Source organism: Podarcis gaigeae, assembly GCF_964106915.1.
Source record: "Podarcis gaigeae genome assembly, chromosome: 8".
NCBI lineage: Eukaryota > Metazoa > Chordata > Lepidosauria > Squamata > Lacertidae > Podarcis > Podarcis gaigeae.
In genome coordinates, this window is record NC_139684.1 from 17,542,824 (window position 1) to 17,562,913 (window position 20,090).

The 20,090-nt window shown below is 42.6% G+C and overlaps 1 protein-coding gene across 22 annotated transcripts in view; it reads left to right on the plus strand.

The window, feature by feature from the left end:
* Positions 1-7,766: 7,766 nt before the first annotated feature.
* RERE (arginine-glutamic acid dipeptide repeats) overlaps positions 7,767-20,090 on the plus strand; it is a 341,620-nt gene continuing 329,296 nt past the window's right edge. For 9 of the 22 annotated variants that reach the window (XM_083752395.1, XM_083752409.1, XM_083752410.1 and 6 more), the window contains exon 1: positions 7,972-8,745. The gene's annotated coding sequence lies outside the window, so the exon portion shown is untranslated. Of the gene's footprint in view, positions 7,931-7,970; positions 8,746-20,090 lie in introns of those variants that run through there. The other 13 variants (XM_083752418.1, XM_083752396.1, XM_083752421.1 and 10 more) reach the window with 4 other exon arrangements.

Here is a 20,090-nt window from a genome sequence, read left to right on the forward strand (position 1 = left end):
GGGGGGGTATTCCCACACTGGGAGGGGAAAGTTGCATCTTGATGGCTCTTATTACTAAAAACACAAAAACAGCCCCTCACTTTATGCACTGGCTGGGTTGTGTTAAGCAGGCTTTATGAAGAGTCACTGACCCAGACCTTTTCTGTGTGCCTGCAGCTCCAAACCCTGGCTTGCAGAGATGCACCTCAAAGCTAAATGCTGGTACTGTACACCTCTAGCAAAACACAGCTGCTGTTCCCAACAATTTTATTTAGGTTTCTGAACCACCTTGCAGCAGTATGCTCCCAAGGTGCATTAAATACAAATTTGACACAGAAATGACATTTAAATATTAAAACGACAGCCCCTGAGCAATACCGTCAGTTAAATGCTGCAGCAGATAAAATTGAAAACACAGAAATACTTATACAGCTAATGAAACTCTGGCACTGTGAATTAAGGGAAAAGTTAATTGGATGGATTCTTAGTGCCATCTGGTGGTCTCTGTGCAGAAATACTTGTGACTGAAACAGTATCTAACCTTCACAGACCCAGGACCCAGTTGTAATCCAAACATGCCTTTGGGGACAGATTTCTTAATGTGTTATGATACATTTGCATGATCATAGTGGTGTTGCAACCCCTTTGATGAGGACTGGTGATCTAGGACCAAGTGAATTTACCAAGCAGCTTTTAGTAGTGTTTTCCTGCAAATAAAAAAATTAAATGGGTGCAATGAGGCATATGAGATTTCTCCCTGGTGCCCATGGAAGCTTCTTGAGTCAAGATCTCCTACTCCAAATAATAATAATAATAATAATAATAATAATAATAATAATAATTTATACCTTGCCCATCTGGCTGAGTTTCCCCAGCCACTCTGGGCGGCTTCCAATCGAGTGTTAAAAACAATACAGCATTAAATATTAAAAACTCCCCTAAACAGGGCTGCCTTCAGATGTCTTTTAAAGAGAAGATATATATATCACAAAGGTAGATCTTAATTTAACCCTTGACTCTTACAAAAGGGTGTGGACCCTCCCAGTTCCCTTTCTGGGAGCTTCCCTTTCTTCTCCCAGCCCCCCACCCTGATACTGAGAAAGGAAGTTTTTAAAGGGAGTTGATGTTCCTGCCACAAACCTTTTCTGGGGTGCAGCCACAGTTTATCTGCTTTGGTCAACATGGGGTGCGGGTAAAATTCAGATACATTAGTATTAATCTGAGCCTTGAAAAGCACATAGCTGTAAGAGGGGATATACCGTATGCATCACTCTTCCAACTTTCTATGTACTTTTAAAGGGAGAAAATTCTGTTAAGGCTGAGAATATATTCCCTGTTTGAAACCTTGGAGAAGTTGCTGCCAGTCAGTGTAGAAAATACTGAGCTGTCTGGACCGATGGTCTGACTTTATATAAGGCAGATTTGTATGCTCCTATTTAAACCAGCCCTTTACTGAAAGACACAAAGGACTAGAAGCCTACTTTATTTTTGCAGGAAATACCATAGCTCTGTTATATACTCAAGTTCTCACCCTGGGCCAGCAGGGGGATACTGTAGATAGTTTTCACTCAGGTCCGCATATGCAAATAAGGAGTTGAAAGTGACGTTCAGTGATTGGATAGTTACAGAAAGTTGTTACTGTTGCTTTGTAGTTGAGCTCTATATAAGCAGGTTGGCGGAACCCTTCAGTTCAGTTCTGTTCTGGCCTGTGAATAAACAAGAGCTGTCTGAAGAATCGCTGTGTCGTCTGATATGTTCACCCACAACTTAACAGCTCAATGGCAGAGCATCTACATTGCATGCAGAAAATCCCAGCTTCAATCCCTGGCATCTTCGGGTAGGGCTGGGAATATTCCCTGCCTGAGAAACCCTGGAGTGAGGCTGCCAGTCAGTGTAAACAATACTGAGCTAGATGGACCAATGGGTCTGGCTAGGTAGAAGGCAGTTTGCTATGTACCTGTGTAGAGGGAGATTCCAAGCCAGGAACACCAGCACTGTAAAACATGCCTCCAAATGAACTGGTGCAGCTATGTAAAGACATTTTCTTCACAACAAGTCCAGAGCAGAAATACATTTTTAAAATACATAACAAAACAAATAATAATGTAGCCACCACTCCCCTCCTGGACTTCTCTGTCTTTAATAGCTACATGATAAACAGGGAAATTCATCCACGGTGTTTTTATCCATTATAGCGGGGATGAAGTGATGTGTTTAATTTCTGCCTGCCACACAGAAAAAGGAGCCATTCTAAACAGATCTTCCGGTTGGCTGCTGACTCAATTTGCTTTCTCCCCCTGCACCCAAATACCTATTGAATGTGTAGATAAATCAGAGGAGAAAAGGATTGTTATCGCAGGTCGGATGGACTCTGCAAACTGTCCCTAGGGTGTGATGGTCATTAACGCGTATTTGTACAAAGCCAGGAGGGGGAAATGGGCATATTTAAAAATGGAGGCTATTGCACAGGAATCTGAATTCATCTTTGCAGTCTTGCATATATGTTATGTATATGGAAGAAGCATGTTGGTCATCTTCAGTCCCTAAGACATACAACATAAAGGGGGGGGGAGGCGTACCTATTCAAATCGTAGGGGAGTGGAGGAAGGTCATCCGTAAAAGCCAATCAGAATATTATACGGTAAGCTAATCACCATATTGACATTTGCCTGTTTAATTAGCCTTTCATTCTGCTTAAACAGCGAGCTGAGGAAAGGCCATGACTCATCCATCATGATCGCAGGCTGAGTTGCAATTTCCTGATTGCAGAATAAATTTTTGTTGCTCTTTAAAAAAAGAAAGGGGGAATGAGTTGGTTTTCTTTATTGTTCCTCTTGGCTGCTGAAGGGGGAATTGCGATCGGCAATTTACCTGCTGTTACTTATCTGTTCATCTCAAATATACGTGAGCTTAATATAGAAGTACATAGTGGGTTATGACTGTAGTTAATAGGAGTTCAGATTACAGAGGAGAATGTTATGTACACAGAAATCTGTCTTATACTGTACTGAGTCAGAACATTGGTCCATTTAGCTCAGTATTGCTTACACTAGCCTTCTTTCGCTCAGTGGTAGACCAGGGGTCAGCAAGCTTTTTCAGCAAGGGGCCGGTCCACTGTCCCTCAGACCTTGTGACAGGCTGGATGTGATGGCCTGGGAATCCGATTCAGAGGCTGAACCGGAGGAATCCCAGCCTGCACAGGAGTCCCCGCCTCCAGGGCCGGCTGAACTGGGGCAGGGCCTTGATTCTGAAGCGCCTGCACCTGTGCCGGATCCTCAGGAGCAGGCACCAGGTGAATCCACTCTGGCTCCAGAGGTGGTTGAGGACTCAGTGCCTACAGGTGAGTCTCCCCCTGGGCCCAGTAACCCTTCAGCCTCTCCTGAACTGCAGAGGCTCAGGGCAGAGAGGCAAAGGGAACTGGTTTCTCCCAGGAGGAGTGCTCGCCTTAAGGCCAGGAGAGGCGGGTCTCCTGGGGGCCGGGACTGCCCCTGGCCTCAGAGAAGATAAAGGCCAGTCAGCCCGGTCCCAGGTTGCGGGAGCAACGTCGTTGAAGAGCTGTTTCGGCCAGCATCCAGTCCTGTTCCCCCAGAGTTCCTGTCCTTGCCCGGCTTCTCGCTGTGGACCCCGCTTCACGCGAGGAGGACTGTCTGCCGACCCTCAACTCAGGTCCTGGTCCTTGCCCCACGGTAACCTCCCCCCTGGACCAGCACACTGGACTATATTTGGGGGGGGGGAGAGAGAAGAACGAATTCCTATGCCCCACAAATAACGCAGAGATGCATTTTAAATAAAAGCACACGTTCTATTCATGTAAAAAACACCAGACAGGCCCCACAAATAACCCAGAGATGCATTTTAAATAAAAGCACACATTCTATTAATGTAAAAACACGCTGATTCCCAGACTAAGCGTGGGCCAGATTCAGAAGGTGATTGAGCCGGATCCGGCCCCTGGGCCTTAGTTTGCCTACCCATGGTGGTAGAGAATCAGTTTTGCGTGCAGAAGCTTCCAGGTTCACTCCCCACCATCTCTGGGTAGCATTGGGAGAAAGCATTGTTCGAAATCCTGGACAGCTGCCACTATTCAGGTGCAGACAATACTGAGCTAGATGGAGCAGTGGTCACATTGGTACCAATGTGTTTTGTGATCATGGACTCCTTCCCATGCTATCTAGGTGAGGCATGACATCTGGAGGCTTTGAATATGTCCCTTTTGATGTAATCACCCACTATCAGGATCCTAAGAACCCCGACCCCTTTAACCTAAGAAAATACATTTCAAATGTGTTGCAAATTGCGTGGAGACCTTTGCAGCACATCAAATTAATGCTATTAGTACTAATATAATAAATAATGTCTACTCTGAGCTTGATCTAAAAGGTTAACCCTATATTTTATTCGAAGCTGAGGATCATTAATTTGTAGCCTCAATAAATTATAAAAGACTGAGAAGCTATGCATTCTATTTATTTTGTGAAAGATCACACCCGGTTCAAGCTATTTCCTGCCGTCCACGGAGCCTTCACTGCTGTTCCCAGGTACAGTATCGGTTGCCTAAAGCGGTTGCTTCACTCTGCCTAATTATACCGATCCCATCCTTCTTTTATAAGAAAAATTGAATAATATGTATTTATTATATAATATGTATTTATTAACTGTGAACATTTTGAGTTTATAAAGTAGAATTTCTATTAGTAAATAAAAGAATGCCTATGATATGCATTTTTTAATATATGTGAATATTTTGCATTTATAAGATGGCATAAAAATGCCATTAATAAAATACACATTTACCCCTACATCATGTACCATGCGTATTTTATTAATCGAGCATTTCACATTGGTGTGCATATGGGTATATATTTACAGAGAGAAATTCCATATATTGGACTATATGGAGCTATATTTTTCTTGTTAAAAGTAACACACACACACAAATACAGTGACTAACGAAACAGCTGGTTGTGGCAAATGTTTCAGTTTCTGCCTTTAAAAATTTAATATATCTGTTTGGTTAGCCATTGTAATAAATATATTGCTTTAGTGATTAATCACAACCTTCTGGGATCCAGGGCAAATGTTTGTTTGATGCTTTAAGAAGTATGTATCTATATGAATGAATGACAAAACAGGGGTAGATGTTTTGTCATTCACTTATTTTTCATATCTATACGTTGCATTAAAAAAAAAAAAAACACCGACAAAATATCCCATGTATCTTATTGGGAACATTGATCATACTTATTTATTTGCTGCTCATATATACCGCCTTTCTGCCAAGGTGCTTTATGATTTTGAAATATTACAATATACATGATATAAAATGAAAATATATCTATTACACATACACGCAATATGTATATATCTTTATAAAATCCCTGTTGAGAGAAGACAAGTGCCCACAACTGAATACCCTTTTGTCTTATCAGACGTTCCCAGCTAGAAAAACAAAACCTTGCCATCAGTGTATATTTTGTATGGGTTTGTTTTTTTAATTGAAGGCTCCACAGGTCAGAAGAGCACTCCTCAAGCATCATTGTGTGGAAACATCCATTGAAACAGGATCAAGAACAAATGCAAAACAGTGCCCCTAACTTGGACAGCCACTAGAATACCATGGTCGGTGGTACTGAAAGCCGCTGAGAGGTTGAGAATTAACAGGGACACATTTCCCCCCCCCTCTCCCAATGGAGGTCATCATACAGTGCGACCACCCCAGAGCAGTGACAGAGAGCAGGCGGGGGCGGGGCTAGCGCACATCCCAGGGGCATGGCGCACTGCCTTCAGGGGTGTGGCATCCAGCAATGGCGGGGGGGGGAGGGACAGCCGCGATGGCACCCCACTGAGATTGTGCTGCCGGGGGTAGTACGCTTCCCCCACACTCCTCTTCATCCACCACTGCCCCAGGGCCATTCACCTTGAAATGAATGCTGAGGTCTTCCAGAACCAGCAGTCCTCTGAGACAAAGGTGAAAATTACACACATATTTAAAAAAAACCTGCTATGAAAATGCTTTTTTTATATATATAAAGTTTTGAAAAATATATTGAATTTGCCATAGCTCACCATCTAGTCTCACATTTGTATATTGCACTTTACAACACACTTAAAATGTTTTATTTGAAGCTGTGTAGCTGAGTCCCAGCATCAGCTCAGGCACAGGGTGGTAAACCAGCAGATTCCCTCAAATGTCCCAATTGCCCAATGGCAGGGAAACACACTCTATATCCCCACTGTAATAAACGAATCCCCGCAACGGGGTGAGATCCCATTGTTCAGTCCCTGCTCCTGCCAACCTAGCAGTTCGAAAGCACGTCAAAGCGCACATAGATAAATAGGTACCACTCCCGCGGGAAGGTAAACGGCGTTTCTGTGCGCTGCTCTGGTTTTCCAGAAGCGGCTTAGTCATGCTGGCCACATGACCTGGAAGCTGTACGCCGGCTCCCTTGACCAATAAAACAAGATGAGCGCCACAACCCCAGAGTCGGTCACGACTGGACCTAATGGTCAGGGGTCCCTTTACCTTTAATAAATGAAAATCTCCCCTTATTCCCTTATGGGGGACACAAGAGCCCTTATAGAGCCCTTTGCAGGTTTTCCATGGGCAGGGAGCCTGGAGAAAGAGAGAGATGGGATCTCTATAGATCACAGCAACTTCCCCTCGTTGACACTCAAGTCAGCCATGATGCTCCCATGTGGGAGTAGCGGGGTGAGGCAAACTCTGCCAGGCTCACCCACCAGAATCTGATCGTGGATGAGGGAGGTCTTACTCCAAGCAGATCTGGCATTCAGCAATAAAGAAAATCAACAATAGCCTGCTCCATGTATCCCTTAGTGTAGTACACAATTAATATATGGATGATGCCCATGCCGATAACCAACACATGGTGAACATATTGCATTCATTTTATGTTGTGAACTGCCCCCGATCTTCAGATGAATAATAATAACAATAATAATTTTATTATTTATACCTCGCCTATCTGGCTGGGGTTTCCCCATGAAAGGCAGCATATACAGGGCCGGATTTAGGTTTGATGAGGCCCTAAGCTACTGAAGGTAATGGGGCCCTTTATGTCCAGCTGTTCCTTGTCAACAACAAATTGCTGCTGTTTTTTTGTGTTGAATATATGCTACAGTATATGGTAATTTATGAAATAGGTCCATAATAGGACCTAGATTTGCACACAACAAATAAGAACCTAAACAACACAAAACACTGTTGCTGTATGTAGGCTTTATTTTATTTGTTTTTTTTATCTTTTAACTTTCCCCTTTAAATGTTTTTGGGGTGCCCAAGAGAGTGGGGCTCTAAGTTATACAGTAGCTTGTTTAGCTTAAACGTAAATCCGGCACTGATTACACATGTAATAAATGATCATGGCGACATTTCACGTTTATATGGTGGCATAATGAAAACTCTTATGATAAAGACTCCAACATACAATTATTAAATACAGTAATATGCTAATTAATAGAATTTACATAAGGGAGATAGAAAGAAATTCAGCTAGATAACTTCAATAAAAAGAAGGGACCGCTGGGGGGGGGGACCCACAACCACACACTTTGAAAATACAATAATATATGAGGGGAAACTGCCTATATTTGAGGGCGAAGGGCGGGGGAGGGGAGTAGCGCCCCCCCGACTCCCAAGCTCAGCGCGCCAACCGTCGCGGGCGCGAGGAAGAATCCCCGCCCCCGGCCTCCCGCCTCGCCCAATCCCAATCCCGCTCCTTCCTACTCACTCAAACATACATATGCACTCTCTCTCACACACACACTCTTTTTTAAATCACTTCCATCCTTTGCCCTGATTGGTCGCGGCTTCTTTGCCGGGGTCATGAGGTCCCTCCTCCTCCTCCCCCACCGCACACATCTATATACACACACGCACATTCATAGACAGGCACACACCGGCTTCAGCAGCCAATAAGGAGGCGCGATACTGGTATGTGGCGCTGGCCTGTCTGGGGGTGGTTGCTGGGTGTCTCTGGTTGTGTGAGGAAGAGGAGGAGGAGGAGGAGAAGGAAGGAGAGAGAGAGAGAGGAAGAAGAAAAGAGAGGAGCTCACACTGCTGCTATTATTGCTTATCTCTCTCTCTCTCTCCCTTCACCTTCTTTTGCATATATAATTCCCCACAGAAGGAAAAGAGGAGGGTGTGCATTGAGCTAGCTGGATTATTTCTTCCTCCCCCCTCCTCAATATTCACCCATCTTTTTCCTTCACCCCCACTGGCTTCCTCCTGCTCCTCTTGCACGACCCCCCAGCCTTCTCTCAATCCCTCTTTCTTTCCCCTCATCCGCCCCCCACCCCCACTGAGCACATTGTCTCCTCCCACAACAGTCTCGGGCCCCCTCCTCAATCTTTGGCCTCTTCCGCCTCCCCTAAAAGAAACAACCCCAAACCCTGAAGAATCTGACTCCATAAGCATCAGAGGATCCAACTGAGTCAGTCTCCCACCCCTCCCCCTCCCCTGCTTCCATTCATAATAGAAGCCCCCTCCCATCGCCACATCTCTTGCTTTTCCTCCACAATCTCGTTCTTTCTACCCCCCCTTTTTTTTGCTGGGGGGCTTCCATAGCCTCTTTCCCAGAAACCCAAATCCTCAGCAGCACATACATTTTAGCCCTGACCCTTCCACAACTCTCCCCTCCCCATCCCATTCTTCCTCTGCTTCTTTCAGACTTTCCTTGGGATCTACCCATTGTCCCCCACCCCCACCACCAAAAAGAATCTACTGATGGTGTGATCTGTGAGGTGAAGGTGAGTAAGGAAGTTCTCTTTGAATTGCTTTTTGCTTTTTTATTTCCTTCCCCATGGTTTGTGCAGAAAGTGATATGGGGTAGGTGGGAAATTGGAAGGGTTTTTTTCTGTATGTGTGTGTTTTGGTTGAGGTGTGCTTAAAAGGCCCCTTTAAACACCTGGTGGTTTCACATGTAGCTCAAAAAGATTTCGGTAGAGAACTGGAGATTTTGTTGTTAGAGACTGATTCTGCCCCACCCCCAGCCACTCCATGAAGTGTTTTGAGAAACTGGGTTTTTGTGTATGTGCATGTTATGAATCGGAATGAGTGTTGAATTCTTCAGATGACTCTTGAATGGATATTGGAAGTCCATGTGGATGCAATTCAAAAAGAGGTTGAAATTGGTGATTTGTAACATTTGCTTTCTTCCTGTCACTGCTGATATCTAGTTAGATTCATTCTTTGTTTTACCAGTCACTGATTGGTGAAACCCCCTCCCCTCCAAAAAATAAAGGATAACTTTGTCTTCTATGCACATTTTAAATAGATGGAAGATTTGTAGAAGATTTGGGGGTGGGAAGAGACTATTCTCTGTACAATATGGAAACATATCAACTTCAGTGATTTCCCCCCTTCCCTTTTTTATTTTAGTACAGCTTGTGTGTGAACTGTTTTAGTTGATAACCATTCCCAGTGTGAGATCTCTCTCTCTCTCTCTCTCTCTCTCTCTCTCTCTCTGTGTGTGTGTGTGTGTGTGTGTGTGACAAACCCTCCCAAATGGGTTGTTAGGAAAGAGTAAGCTGTGCCCCATTTTGTAAATGAATGCATGGTGTTTGCATTGATTGCATTAAGAGAAGATTGTATCAATCACAGACACCCTCTCTGAGATACTTGCCTTTGACTTGCACAGCCACATACATATATGTTCACCCCTCTTTTTAAGATTTGGAAGATATTTGGGAACAGAGAGGTGTGGGAGGGGAGAGAGCATAAGCTAAACTCCTGAAAACTATAACAGTTGGTGAAGTTGGCTGTAAGAAAACAAAATGATTCATTCATTCATTCCTTCATTCATTCAAGCATGTGGTTGAGTTTGGTTCATTTTTGAATATTGTTTTGCTGTTGCTTTTAATTTAGTGACTGACTTTGCTTGTGAGCAGCTTTATTTCTGGGTTTTATAGTACCGTGTCATTTTACAAAAAAGTGTACCGGTATGTGTGTGTGTGTGTGTGTGTGTGTGTGTATATATCCCCTTTTGTGGTTTGTGTGTGTGCCTAGTTCTGCTGTAAAGTGAAACTCCAGTCAATAGTATTCATTACTATAAGTGATATAAACATTTGGTCTCTGTTTATTACAAATGTATGTCAAGATTTAGAATGCCTTGGTTTTTTTCAATTAACAAATATATCTGAAATGTCATGTTCCACAACAAGCAAGAAATTAAAAGTGTATTTTACTCTTGTTGCTAACACTTAATTTAACTCTTAACTGTTGGCACAGCTAGGTGCTAAATACATACAATAGCACCCCATTTGGTGTGCTTTTATGTGTGTAGACTGCTTTCATAGGATGTGGGGAGCCTGAAGATTGGGGTGAGGGAAGTACAGTTACTGGGTGTGGAATCTGATTTTAAAAGTGATTGACTTCTTTTGGTTTTGTTCCTGGAGCATGCACTATAATTTATTTGCCAGGATCAATTTCTTTCGTTTTAATGATTTCTTCTTGTGGGTGGTGAGCTGCTATGCTAATCTATTAGTTAGTGAGGACTGAAGGAAAAAGAGGGAGAGACCCACACAATGCCTAGGGTGGGATCTTATTGTTCACTTTCTCTCATAGTTAGAGCCATGCTTGCCTACAGAGAAATAAAGCATTTCCCCCTCCTCTTCTCTCTCTCCCCCCTTGCTTTTTTAGCTGGGAAGCATTACTCCATTACTTCTGCCTTTACAAGGTTAGAGAGAGGCCATCCAAGGTGAATGGAAGAAAAGCCAACATCCACCTAAAGCTCCTTCTTTCCTCTTCCCTTTTCTTAGACTTAGCTTCTCCTGCTGTTCCTGTGTGTGAGTGAATTTCAAAGGTGATAACAGTAAACTCTAGAGGTTGTAGCCAGTGTTAAGTCAGCCGAAGAGTAGAAGCATTGAAATTGATGGGCATGACTGTCTTAGGACCATACATTTCAGTGAGTCTACTTTGAGTAGAACTCAGTTGGATACAATCCTAGGCTTCCAATTTGCATAGAGTGGTCTCCCTTTCTTCCTCCAAAGAAAATTGCCAGAGCTTTCTGAGTAACAATGTATTCATTCCTCCTTATTCCTGAATGTAGCACCTTATGTCCACAAGACAGGTGTGTTTTGTTCTGCATGCAGAAATTATCACGTTCAGTTCCTGGCTCTTTCCAGTTGAGAGACTCAGGTAGGAGGTGTCAGGAAAGCCTTTTCTTTGCCTCAGATCCTGGAGAGCTGCTGCCAGCCAGAGCAGACAGTACTGATTTTGATAAAGAGAGTCTGACAGCTTCTCGTGTTTCAGACAGTGTCAGAAACTAGTCAGGTGCCAGGCATGTTTTGTGACTGGTGTGGGTCCAATTGCCACCTGGGGAGATCTCTAGATGCCAGGTCGGCGACTGGGGAAAGCAAAATGTCACTTAGAGAAGGATCTGAAATATTTTCCTTGAAGATCAAATTTGTTTTATTTTGGAGTGTTTTATTTGATGTTTTGATGTGTTGTAAACTGCTTCGAGATTTGTTTCAAAAAATATAAAGTGGTATAAAGATGATGATGATGATGAAAATAATAATCCCACTGCAACCCCCCAAAAAAAACCTGCACTTAGAAATTCCATTGTGGCAAATGCAACCCATATTTAAGGTGCCATTTGGCAATTAGATTATATATCTGAGTTTCTAACACTGGCAAGAGTAACCAATAACCCTACAAGGTATGTTTGTATATGGATCGCTCTGTGGCAGAGGTGTGCTGACCTGAGTCTTGTGTGGTATTCCAGTACACCAATCTAATTTTTTATGAGTGTATTTTAAATTTACTGTACAAAACAAGAGTGCTTAGGATCCCTTCTCAATTAAGGCATCACTAGTCTGTGGGACGGGGGTGACGCTGTGGGTTAAACCACAGAGCCTAGGACTTGCCGATCAGAAGGTCTGCGGTTTGAATCCCCGCAACGGGGTGAGCTCCTGCTGCTCAGTCCCTGCTCCTACCAACCTAGCAGTTCAAAAGTACATCAAAGTGCAAGTAGATAAATAGGTACTGCTCCGGCGGGAAGGTAAACAGCATTTCCGTGTGCTGCTCTGGTTCGCCAGAAGCGCCTTAGTCATTCTGGTCACATGACCTGGAAGCTGTACGCCGGCTCCCTCGACCAATAAAACGAGATGAGTGCCGCAACCCCAGAGTCGGTCATGACTGGACCTAATGGTCAGGGGTCCCTTTACCTTTACCTAGTCTGGTTAAATTATCTGTGAGCACACTCTTGCTTGAGAAAAATGTAGGCGGTCCCTTGCTGGATCAGACCAGGGATTCCAGCAGGCCATGGTAGTCTACCAGAAGCTGTCTGGGGATCAAACTGTGAGCTGTCTTCTGCTTTCTGCCATCCCCTTGTGTATACCCCCCAATCCCTCAACGATGAAGAGGGTGGTTGTCTGCTTAAGGTACGGTAGCTTTTTGTGTCCTGCTTCACTTCTTAACCTCCAAGTGTTCCTGGCATCCTTTCAAATGTAAGTTGTTCCTTCTAAAGCCCTTGGCAATGGATAACAAATATTAACTAATCTCCTTGTAATGAAATTCCATCTATGCTTCTCTAGTAACCAGATTCCTTTGGCTTCAGGTTCATAACCCTCCTTGTTTTCTGTTGTATATCTTTCTCTTTTCCATGCCTTGCTTTTAGGCCAGCAGTTATTTCATAGGGATGCCATTATAAGACATAGTCTGGCCAAGAAATAGGTCAGTGGTTGAACATAAGAGTTTTCACTGGGACTTGACTTGTGGTGGGAGGTATTTGTAGTAATGAGCTTCGACAAGATCCTGCTCTGAATTATTAATTTAACTCTCCATGTCTGCTAGCTTTTCCAGCTAATTGCAGAGCCTGGACTCCTAAGTTGTATCTTCTGACAGTGTTAGCCCCCAAGGGCAGAAGAACTGCCTTGCTGGATTGGACAAAAGGACCATTTATTCTAGGAGTGGGCAACATGTGGCTCTCCAGATGTTATTGAACTCAAGCTCCCATTAGTCCCATTCAGCATGGCCAGTGGTCATGGATGAAGAGAGTTGTAGTCCTGCCAGATGTTTACCAGAAAAGGGCATGGAAGGAATGGCTTTTCTTTGTTGGTTTCCAGCATCTGGATTTCTGGTTGTATATTACATGCTAACATGGACACATTTAGCTATTGTGGTTAATAGCCCTTGAGGGACAGGAATGTGTATAAAATGTAACAGACTGTCCTCTGCATCAAATAAAAGAAAACTCATTACCCACAGGGGATGTGATGGAGGACAGGTTCATCCCATACATTTAAAGCACATCCAATGTACATTTAAAGTATATGACTTACTCCCAAAGAATTCCATGAAACTGTAGTTTCCCCCTCACAGAGCAACAATTCCAGCAACCTTAACAAACTACAGTTCCCAGAATTCCTTGGGGGAGGCCATTTGCTTTAAATATTCAACATATATTTAAATGTATGATGTTTTAAATGTATGGTGTGGGTTTGCTCCAGGTAGGTGGCACTGCTAGAATAACAATCCTCTCCTCCATGAAATACCACCCTCCATGCATCTTCCTTAGGAGGCAAAGCTCCTATTCAAGCTTGCATAGTGACCCCTCTGTTCACAAAATGAGAACTGATGGAAGATGCCAGAGCAGGCACAAATCTTGGGCGCTGTTCTGAAATCACTGAGTTTGTTCTATTATTAAGGATGCTGACATTCTTATTATTGATTGACCATACTCGGAACAATCTAAAGCCATATTGTCATTTTACAGACCTGATGGAGATTAAGCCACTTGCCTCAGTGTATGGTCTTGTCAAGTACAATAGGCAGGGAAAAAGGAGATTATGTCTGCCACCCCAAGTGCCGTGGAGGAAAAGCAGTATTCATGTGTAATAAAGCCTGTATGTAATACAGACAGCATACATACGTAATAAACGACACAGATAAATTCAATCGTCTTGGAACGTGGGTTGGCCTCCCTAATTTCTCTTGACTCGCTCCAGTTTCTCTGTGTGCCTCAGTCACTAATACTGCTGGTTTTGTTTTCAAAGGAGGCTGTAGCCCTTTCCTCCCTTTTTTGTATAAAGACTTGTTTTCCCCTATGGGGTTGATGTCTCTGGGGTTTCAAAACATACTGTGGGCTTCATTTGGTGTGTTCCATCATATAAATGGATGAGGAGGCATGCATTGAAATGCTTTGTGAATCCCCTGCTATAATAAAAATATTGGGCATGGGTATCAGACTAATTGCCATGGCAAGCTGCTTGTGCTGTGTGCCACCTCTAGTAAATTGGAAAGAATCACTAGATGTTCAGAGGTGATAAAGTGAAATTAAAACAAATCTGAGTTAAAAATGAGTTCGAATGAAAACGAGCCAGGAAAGGAGGTGTATTCACTAATGCAACCTAAATTGACCTGGATTCTGTTTATCTTTAATTCACCTCACCCACAGAATACAAATTAGTCTATTCTCATTATGTATGCATACATCCATTTACACTAATGGGAGTTTATTTTTGAGGTAGGGTGCAGTGGCAGAACTGCGGCTTGGCATTCTCATTTGTGGCTTTAAATCAATGAACACAATATTTGCCTGTAATATTATTTTGGCCAAAGAAAGTGTCTGGAATTACTCTTATTGTTTGCAAGAAGAAGACTTAACGTTTTCTGGACCGATAGTCAGAATGGATTGTGAAGATGCTCAAATGGAACTGGGAGTCAATTCTAGAGGCTCCTCCCTGGTCAGTGATGTTTTCACAAGAGGGTTATTCTGTATCAAGTGATCAAACTTTTTTACCTCATGTCAATCCAATTTTCTTAATATTTTGTACACTTGTTGAATGATCAAAACTAAGTTTAAATCTAAAATTTTAATTATTTCTCTCACCCCTTTGTGAATTATGAGGGTTTGAAAAAAATTCGGCCTTGCTGGACTACACAAAAACCTTAAAAGCTCAGCCCAGAATTGAGAAACTAAAAACACCACTCTAAAACATCAGTCCCTTCAGAACTTTATGAGCTTTAATATGATATGTCACATGATGGACTTACTTTAAAATTTAAGTTACAAAATTTAAAATTTAAAAAGTGATTAAAAATTAACATGATTTAAAATTTCCCCAAAAAATTATTATTTAATATTTTTAAGAGCTACCTGCAAATTTTCATCTTTGGGTCTCAATGAGATATTTAGAATAAATATTTTGTAAATACCTGTCTGCCTTATTGGGTTCTGTTTCATGAATTGTTGTAATGTTCATGAAATGAAATACTAACAAGAATTCTTTCAAAGCGTTAATTCTGTCACACAGTTGCAAGCTATCACTCGGCTTTGGAACACATTTTTAAAAGAAAAGCCTAACTAGCTTTTCAGATACCTTTTAATTGAGTAACTTTCTAAAGAAATGTCTGAAGTAACTGATATTATAGTTTGGTCTTATTTTGTTATATTTTACTACAAGAAGACCCATTTATCCAAAATAGAACCCAGTAAGACAGACCTGTATTAGGCAGACCTTAGAAATATTAAATAATCAATAATTTTGGGGGGGAATTTTTAAATCATATTTATTTTTGTAATCACTTTTTAAAATTTTCAGTTTTGAAACTTAAATTTAGAATTTAAAGTAATAATAAGTAAGTAACACTGGCTGTGCTTTTAGGGCCCAATAGAGGAAGCTGTCTTATATGAAGATGTGCACTGACTGGCGGCAGCTCTACATGTTTTCAGGCAGGAGCCTCTCCCATCCGTACCCGGAGATGCTGGGGAATTGAACTTGGGACCCTCTGCATGCAAGGCTGATAGTCTACCACTGAGCTATCGCCCTTCCACAAGTCATGCTTGGCCTTGATAGGATATCTAATCTGCAGTTAAGAAAGAATCTGCACTGAAGTGTTTGAGTTCTTGTCTCTGATATCTTTGAGCTTTGGAGGCATTGAATTGCTTTCAGGCAACCAGCATGGGGTTAGGGTTGAGCCCTTGCCACATTTCCTTCCTAAGTCTGATGGAGAATGGGGTGGCTTCTGGAGCTTTGGCACAGAGCTTTGGTAGCATTTGCCAGAGGCAAGAGGGATGCTGGGTATGGAGGTGAATTTGGGCATCCCTGTCCTCACTCACAACATGCACATGATTCTGTGCATGTTGAGACACAGACAGTGGGCTCCTTAATTCCCTCTCACTCAGTACAGATAGTGATGGAGACTTTGGCCTTCCTCTTTGTTTATTTACCTTTGTTTTCATTCCCACATCCTTGTGTTTTGAGTCCTTCAGAAGATTGAGCAATGAAGCTGCATAAAAGGTGAGGGCTCTGCCCAAGCATTTGTTGCCATTCCCAATATAAAGAAGGACTTAAGGAGCCATTTGTGCATCTGGAGGCTAATAGCAATGAGCTATTCTGGGCATTGTGGGGAAGGAGATTCAGTCCTCATTCTACCAGTCCTCTATATACTTACAAAATTGACTCTTCTCTGTTTTGCTTTTATAGAGGACAATGTAGCCTGAGCTTGTGTTGTCTAGTACCCTGGTTATTTCCTCCCTTGTTCTGTTCTTCATTAGCTGTTCTGAAATTGTACTTACTGGTAAGTGTGTTTCGCTGCATCAAATGCAGGTTTTTATTTTTGTGGGGTCAGGGCTTGGACCTCAGACAACCTGTGAAATATTGCCTTGACACAATGTGCCCTGTGAAGCTGTGGAAGCGTCACTTGCAGCAGAGCTTGCTCTGTGGTTTTTTTTTTTTAATGATACGACTTTGCTCAGCCCAGAGGTAACATGCTGAAAGTGAGCAACTGGCATGGGAGATGAGAAATAACTACAGTGGTACCTCCGGTTACGAACTTAATTTATTTCGGAGGTCTGTTCTTAACCCAAAACTGTTCTTAACCTGAGGTGCGCTTTCGCTAATGGTGCCTCCCACTGCTGCCGGGCCGCCAGCGCACGACTTCTGCTCACATCCCGGGGCAAAGTTTGCAACCAGGAGACCTACTTCCAGGTTAGTGGAGCTCGTAACCCGAAGCGTTCATAAGGAGGACAGTACGTAACATGAGGTTCCACTGTATTTTGAAAGCTGAAGGAGGCAGCCAAAGGAGGACAGTGGATGCCAACAGGCTTGGTACAGTATGAGACATGTCTAAGCAACAGAAGCCAGTACCATGTCAGAAGCACAGGTCAGCTTTGCCAAATATCCGAAGCTGCCATCTTTGAAGTTGGAGCATCGGTGGATCTTAACTCAGGATTGTTTCCTCTCAGCCCCACTCACCTCACAGAGTGTTTGTTGTGGGGGAGGAAGGGAAAGGAGAATGTTAGCTGCTTTGAGACTCCTTTGGGTAGTGATAAAGCGGGATATCAAATCCAAACTCTTCTTCTTCTTCCTCAGCCTGGTTCCCCTGGTCCCCCATCACTTGCTACCCGGCATCTGATAACAGTGGTGGAAACCTTGGGCTCGGGGGCCAAATGCAGCCCTCTCTCTGCCTGGCTGTCCAGAATCTCCTGTGGTCGTGCTGCAATCCAGCCCTCAGCTCCTCTCCCCAGTCCTCACAAGACTTGCTCCTTGCTCTTTTGCCTGGCTGGAATTCATCCTTGAATGGTCATAATGCCTCTTGCTTGGTGAACGAAGGATGGAAGTTGTATGTGTAAACTGCTGAATTTGTGTGTGTGTGGGATGTAGTGTACTGGATAGAGGTAAGCATTGCATCCATTGATCTGACCACATTTGCCCTTGGCCCCACTGGTGCACAGGTACTCCAAAAGGGAATGTGGTCCTCCAGCTGAAACAGAGCAGGAGTTGGGAACTTGCCTTACAGCCCCTTTCCAGATCATTTCAGATCTTCCCTGCTTGCACTCTCTTGAAGTTTAAACAGACTCTCTCTCTCTCTTGGCAGGGAAAGGTTGAAAATGACTTCTAAATGTAATCTTGATGAGCTGCTCTTTCTCTGTGTTCCTGCAGAGGTCACCTAAGTGAATATTTTTTCTTTTTAAAAAATCCTTTAGGAAATGGAGCTGATTTAGTATTATGAGATTTAAACCAAATCAGTTGTTATACTTTTTTTGGTAAGGGGGCAATGGAAAACACCTGGCTCCTTTTTTTTTTTGCTTCAAAATATCTAGAATGGGGATGTTTCTTTTCTAGCCAATGGGGTGAACAATACTGCAAGATGGTAAATCTTTCAGCTTTTCGCCCCTTTGCCTTTTTTCATTTATAAATGCCATTTCTGAACTACTTGAAGCCTTTAGCCCTCTTCTCCCCCCTCCGTGCTTCCCTTTCTCTCTATGTGGTTCTTAGGGTTTTCCATTTGGCAACTAGGTTCCCCTTTGATCTTTTGCTTTAAAAACAAAAATAAGATGAAAAGAACAAACACTTAAATTTCTTTTCAAAAACACCACAGGATATTGGTGTCTTTGTTCTAAAGGCAATGTCTTGACAGCTTGGAGATTTTTCTGCACTTTGACTCTGCTTTTTTGGTAGTTTATGTTGATGCTCTCATTTGATTGGCAGTTTGTCTCTGGAAAATGGCCCGATACAATCTGTGCTACACACACATATTAATTTGTGGTAGCGAATATTTTATTTTTTTCTTTAGAGCAAAATAAATTTGTGAGAGTGAGGATTTAAATTTTTGGGAGGCACTAAGGGCTCAGATATAAAATGAGAATCCCAAGATGTGATGGTTTACTTTTGGGTGGGTGGGGGGAGATGGAGAGTGTTAGCAAATGCATGTGGAATTCTTCTTGTGGTTCCCATGTGAGTGAAAGGCAGCACTCTTTGTTTCTAAAACAAACCACATTCGAAACTGGTTTTGCTACAATCCAAAGTGTTTTTAATAGCATTCTTTGCACTGGTGAGCCAGCAGGTATAAAAGCAATTCTGGAATGTCAAGGTGTGGACACAAGACAGTGCTAATATTTGCTGTATGTGGAGAACTCAGGATTTGATTGACATGTTTTAAACCCAGTTGCTTGAGTCTTCCTGAATTCAAGTGAAGATCAAGCCTTCATAGTTTTATTAGCTTCTACTCAAAGAGAAGGTGGCTAGCGTGCATTACTCCAGTTAAGATTTTAATCCTCAAATCTTCTAGGGAAAGCTTGTTTCTTTCTACATAACCTGAAGGAGAGGAGCCTTAACTTCCATGGGACCAGATTGCAGAGGGATAGCTGTGTTAGTTTGTTGCAGCAAAAAATTAAGAAGACTTGGAACAGAATCACTGTGGCATAAATTCTTGTGGGCCAGGGTTAACTCTAGTAAATGCAGTTTCTATTGCTGGTGGCTTGTTTCTCAACGTAGGGTAATAGAAAATCCAGTTGTGAGGCGGTATGCCTCTGAGTCTCAGTTGCTGGGTATTACAAGTGGGGAGAGTACTATTGTTTTTGGGTCCTGTTTCCAGACTTCCCCATAGTCATCTTGTTGGCCATTGTGAGAATAGGATGAGGGTTTGATGGGCCTTTGGTCTGATCTAACAGGGCTGTTAGTATGTTCTTATGAAGGGTTCTTCCTTGTTAATACATTTAGATTCTATTTATTTTGAATATTTTTACAGTGCCTACTAACCCAGATGTTTCCAAGGACCCAACATGGGGAAACTGGCTTGTACCTGGTCAGATTATCTCAGAGTAACCCCTTTGAAATGAATAGTCCTATGTCCATTAATTCCAAGGGTTCTACTCTGAGTCGGGCTAACATTGGATATAATCTCTAATTTTCTTATCTGAACACAAGTTAAGACGGTTGTATGACTGCTTAGGTAAGTTTATTTAAATAAGTCTTCATGTGAATGAACAGCGGTTTTGGAGTGGGAAAAAGCTCTTTTTATTATGCCTTTATTATTGTTGTTGTTGTTATAGCCTGCCTTTTTACCTGACAAAGACTCAAAGTGGCTTATAGCTAAAATAGAAGCAGCTAAAAGCACAGAAAAAGGCAATCATTAAAACCTACATGTGCTGTATCAGGACCCATCTTGGAGGCATTCCTTCCTTTGTAACAGAAAAAGGGGGGTGCTACTTCTAAGAAACAGCTTGGCTTTTCACATTTTTTTGTGTGGGCCCTTCTATGAAATGATTACTTTTTTAAAAGAAAAAAGTTCTTCCCAGTTAGTTGGGGAACCATTTTCATGTCATCTAACTGAGCAGTCCTAATTCATATTGTGCATGTGTTAA